The sequence below is a fragment of the Tamandua tetradactyla genome, chromosome 4 (assembly GCF_023851605.1).
Source record: "Tamandua tetradactyla isolate mTamTet1 chromosome 4, mTamTet1.pri, whole genome shotgun sequence".
NCBI lineage: Eukaryota > Metazoa > Chordata > Mammalia > Pilosa > Myrmecophagidae > Tamandua > Tamandua tetradactyla.
In genome coordinates this window covers 184,722,922-184,728,356 of record NC_135330.1, presented here as the reverse complement: position 1 = coordinate 184,728,356, position 5,435 = coordinate 184,722,922, and the positions used below count along the sequence as shown (strand labels likewise).

Below are 5,435 nucleotides of genomic sequence, written 5' to 3'. Positions count from 1 at the left end.
GTTAGCATTTCTGAAAGGGGCTTCAATATTTTCCAAAGAAGCAAAACTTTATAAAGTGGAATTATCTTGTATTCTCCTTTGTATTCCTATTAATTTTTGCACGTTGACCTTGTATCCAGCAATCTTCCTGAACGCTCATATTCATTCTAACAGTTTGTGGATTCTCTTTGATTTGACTGATAAACTCTGTCATTCGCAGGTAATGATTTTTTTCCACTTAATATCTTTTACTAATTTTTCTTTGTTGCATTGAGTAAGCCTGCAGTATAATGTACAATGTAGGTGAAAGTGAACCTATATTGTATACTTGTCTCACTCCTACTTCAAATGAAATACTTCTAATGTTTCACAATTAAGTTTGATATTTTTGGTAGATACCCTTTATCAGGCTAAGGAAATTCTCTTTTATTCCACATTTAACAGGGACTTTGAAAATTATTTATGTATTCAATAAGTAGTTATTGAGGACCTACTAACTAATAATGAACAATTTTTGAATTTTAATTATTTGTCTGCATCTATATGAGGCGATTGTGTTGGTGTTTTTTTTCTTTTTAATTGACTGTATTTTAGAACAGTTTAGATTTACAGAGAAATTGAGAAGATAGTACACTACAGTGTTCCCAAATAGCACCCCTCCCCACCAGTTTCCCCATTAACATATTACATTAATATGTTACATTTGCTTAAGTTAATGAATCAAATGATGCATTATTATTAATTAAAGTCCATGGTTTATTCCAATTTCCTTAGTTTTTCCCTGAAGCCCTATTTCTGTTCCAGTATCTCATTAAGGAGACCACATTACATTTCATTGTCCTGTCTCTATAGGCTTCCCTTGGTTGTGACATGGTTTTCAGATTTTTGTTGTTTTTGATGACCTCGGTAGTTTTAAGGATTACTGATCAGGTGTTTTGTGGGATGTTTTTCTCAGGACTAGACTGGGGTAAGGCATTTTGGGCAGGAAGACCACAGAGGTAGAGTGTCATTATCACATCCTATCAAGGGTATATATTATCAACATGACTTATCACTGTTGATGGCAGCCTGATCACTTGGCTGAGGTAGTGTTTGTAAGTTTTCCCACTATGAGGTCCCTCTTTTCTCCACCTATCCAGCTTCTACTTTTTGAGAGAAAGTCCCCATGCACAGTCAACACATATGGAGTTGCAATTTATGCTTCCTCTCTGAGCATGAAGTATTTACATAAACTATATGGAATTCTTCTGCGTGGTAGATTTGTCTGTCCCACCCTATTTATTTATTCCCTGGTGTCATTTTTTAGGTGGGATTTTTAAAAATTTAATTTAATTAAAAAAATGTATTAACAACGTACAAGCACGTATATTCTTTTTTTTGTATATTTTCTTTTCTTTTGAAGGATTTTTAACATTTAAAAAATTTTTAAACATACATTTTTTAACTTATGCATCTTGTGATATGTAAAACAAGAACAAGGAAAGATGCTATTTACTTTTTTTTTAAACAATATTACTTGGTTACATATTAAATATCAATAAATATCAAATCTATAAGAACCAGAGTTTAATATACTTCTGTTGGTAACTTTACTTTTGTCACTTTAAAGAGAAGATGAAAATTAAAACCTGTGGGTTTATAATTTTCAACTTGAAAGAATCAAATGGTTGTAATTTAAAACAGTAGCAATAGAGCAAATGTTCTCATGAGTATAAATGGTTGATACTGAAATAGGTTAAAGTATAAACATTTTATTTTGTTCTTAATTTGAAGTTGCCAGTGAAATCAATTACAAATATTTATTCTGAAAGATGCTATTATAATTCAGGCTACACATTCAAACATTGTAATGATCATTCAAAATTAAATTTATGGAATACCTAGAACATGGATTTAATCAGAACCTGTAGGCAGATTTATAATATTCAGCAATGATTTTTTTAAAGATGTAGAAGGCCACTACATTAATATAAACTAGCTTTAAAGACATCTCTTTTTAGTGTTTTCAGTTATTACATGGCCATAAACCAAATAAGCAAATAATTTCACATGATCACTGATAATATTTAGGCAAAAATTCTCATGTGTCAGTACTTTTAATATTGTGTAAAGGTAGAAAGACAACTATAAACAAGGTGTAGTCACTATTTTCACTAACACACAATTGTATTACAGTAAAACAAGTTTATATTCAACCATCAAGTGTTGTTCTCCCATTACTTCATTTTGTGATGGATCATTAAGAATATCTTCAAATCCAGTAGTCTTATCATTAACCCTTAAAATAGCCAATGAAAAGTTTGAGCTCTGAAGAAATGGAAGCTGCTGAGCCTGCTGTACTACCTTGAATTCCATCTGTAATTTTAGTAGAGGAAACAGACCTTGGATATTTCTCAGTGTGGAAAAATTCATTTGATCCTGGTTGAGCCGGAAATTCTTTTCTGATAATTCAAGAGGATGACTGCATGAAAGTTCATTTTTCACGGAAGGAAATCCTTCCGTGAAAAAGATCTTGGCTTTCAAAGGGTCACTTGCTGAAAATTCCGTAACTGGAATACTATCTTTTAGCTGAGATCCAAGTTCTCTGGCATTCATCTTCAGCCCTCTGTGCACATCACCTCTCAGCCTGGTTACCATCAGCTGGCCCACCACCTGCTTGCTTTTAATTTGCTTTTTCTTATGTATCCAGTGAGCTAAGTCCTCAGGAGTTGATCTACCGATATTTCTAAATTCCACTGGCAACTTTTACTTTTAGTAATTGGTGATGTGGCTGCCACTTCATACCATGGATGACTAGATAGCCATTCAGAAATCATAGATCCTCATCCCTGGCCCTTTTATCATTTCTCTTCCCAAACCATGTTTCAGTGATTCAGAGTCATTCCAGCAAATCCAACTCTCTAATATCAATTGTGCAGGTTATCAAAAAGTCTCTTACCTTCCACAGCTCCCGAACCCAAATGCAAACACTGCAGTAACTCAATCAATTCAATTCTGACTTTAGATTAGACCCCACTGGTTAAGGGCAATCCTCAGGCACCAGATGTTGAGTTTGGAGGCCTAAGCCACCCACACTTCTCACTCACTGGCTACAAACTTGGGGGTTCCCACAACCCCCTCAGCTTCAATAATTCTCTAGAAGGATTCACAGAACTCAGAAGACTTCATAGAACTTACAATTATAGTTAAGAGATACATAAGAGTGAGATCTGGAAGAGTATGAAATGCAAGCTTCGTGTCCTCTTCATGTGGAGTCAAAATGCATTTTCTCAGTCATGGAAGCTCTTCTGAGCTTTGAACGCCCTGAGCTTATATGGGGTATCATTACATAGACATGATTGATGAATCACTGTCCATGTGGTTGAACTCAATTTGCAGCTCCCTTCCTCTCCCAGAGGATCAAAGCCCCAATCATTTAATCACATGGTTTTTTTTTCTGATGGAACTAGCTCCCACCCCAAGACTGCAGGTGTGGCTGGCCAACTCCCAGTCTTCTCCTTAGCACATGAACTACCAGGTTTGGGCCTGGGCCTGCCATGAAGAACAAGAGATACTCCTAACACAGGAAATTCCAAAGATTCAGAAGTTGCTTCCCCAGGGAGCCAACTTTTTCATTATACTTTATTGCTTTATATGGATTTAAGTTTTAGATAAGCACGTATGTTCTTAACATGCAAACATTCTGTACATGGTGTACACAATCAATGGCTCATAATATCATCACCCATGATCATTTTTTTGAACATTTGCATCATTCCCGAAAAAGAAATAAAAAGAAAAAAGAAAAAAACTCATACGTACCATACCCCTTACCCCTCCCTCTCATTGATGGCTAGTATTCCCATCTACCCAATATATATATTTTTTAATTTTAACATTTGTTCCCCCATTATCTACTTATTTTTAATCTATATGTTTTACTCCTCTGTTAGGTGGGATATTTTTGAGGGCTGAATCTATTCTTTTCTGTTCTTTGTATTCATTCTTTGGTCAATTTTGAAACTTTGTATTTTACAAGGAATTTTTCTACTTTATTGAAGATTCCAAATTTATTTCATGAAAGTTGTTTTCTCTTATTTAAAAAACTCTGCTGAATATGTAAACATTTTTATTCTAATCTTTTCTTTTTTTAAACTCGTTTTCTTTTGCCTTATTAATCATGTGAGGAACTTGTCTATTTTAATAGCCTTTGTGAAAAAACAGTTTTAGCTTGATTGATTGTCTCTATTGTTTTCATATTTTTTATTTCACTAGTTTTTGCTGTAATCAATATAATTTTCTTCCTTTTTCTTTGAGTTTTCTCTGTTGTCCTTTTCCTGGTTCATGTGTATTTTCAATCTTCAGCGACAGTACAGTATTCCTATATAATGATAAAAATATAAAATTTTCGCCTTTTATGTTTCTGATATTACTGTTGTAACACAAACTTTCTTTGGGTTAGCACTGGTCTGACTTATCTCTTTCCATAAATTTATTTTGTCTTTCTATTTCAGTTTCTTTTAAAGTTTGCCTCTTTTAAGTAATAGGTGGATTAAAACACACATACAAACTGATAGTTTTAGTTCTTCATAGGAGTATTTAATCCATTTACACTCTGTAGTGGATTGAACGTGTCTCTCAAAAGATTTTTAAGTTCCTGAACCTGTGAAAAAGGGTCTTTGCAGGTGTAGTCAAGAGAAGATGAGGTCATTCTAGATTAGGGTGGGGCCTAATCCAATATGACCAGTATCCTGAAATGAAGAGGGAGCTTGGACATAGAGATGGAAATGCAGGGAAGAGAGCTGTGTAAAGACAGAGGCAGAGCTTGCAATTTTGCTGCCTCTAGCCGAAGAATGTTAAGGATTTCCAGGACCCATTAGAAACTGGAAGAGGCAAGTAATTGTTCTTCCTCAGAGTCTTAGGAGGAGGCATGGCCTTAATTTCAGACTTCTACCCTCCAGAACTGTGAGAGGATAAATTTCTGTTGTTTTAAGTAATCCGGTCTGTGGTGATTTGTTATAGCAGGTCTATGCAACCAATACACACTTATTTTGGCTACTTACTTCTACCATTTCATTTTGCTACTGCACCTCATCCTATTTCAGCTAATCCCCAGATACCCAAGAACTGTCTGATGGAGATCTCTCTCTCCCAGACAACAAGCAATGAGAAAACAGAAGGAAAAATAAAAATGGGGACTTCTTATGGCCTGGACTTTGTGTAAATGGCTTGATTTTAGGCAGAGGTTAAGACCCTAGGAATCACTCTGTCAATAGGCACCTTGATACAATTCAATTTGAGAAAACAGTTTTCTGGATTTGGACATATTTCCCTAAAAAGTTGTTTAATATAGCAAAAAGAACACTGGCTAAGAAACCAAAACACCTGGTGGTTTCATGACCTAGGGCTGCTATAACAAAGTACCCCAACTAGGTGCCATAAAACAACAGAACTGTATCGTCTTATGGTTCTGGAGG

The 5,435-nt window shown here is 34.9% G+C and overlaps 1 pseudogene; it reads right to left on the bottom strand.

Annotated features, from left to right (window-relative positions):
- Positions 1 to 2,131: 2,131 nt before the first annotated feature.
- On the bottom strand, positions 2,132 to 2,574 carry LOC143679583 (proteasome maturation protein pseudogene; annotated as a pseudogene).
- Positions 2,575 to 5,435: the final 2,861 nt, after the last annotated feature.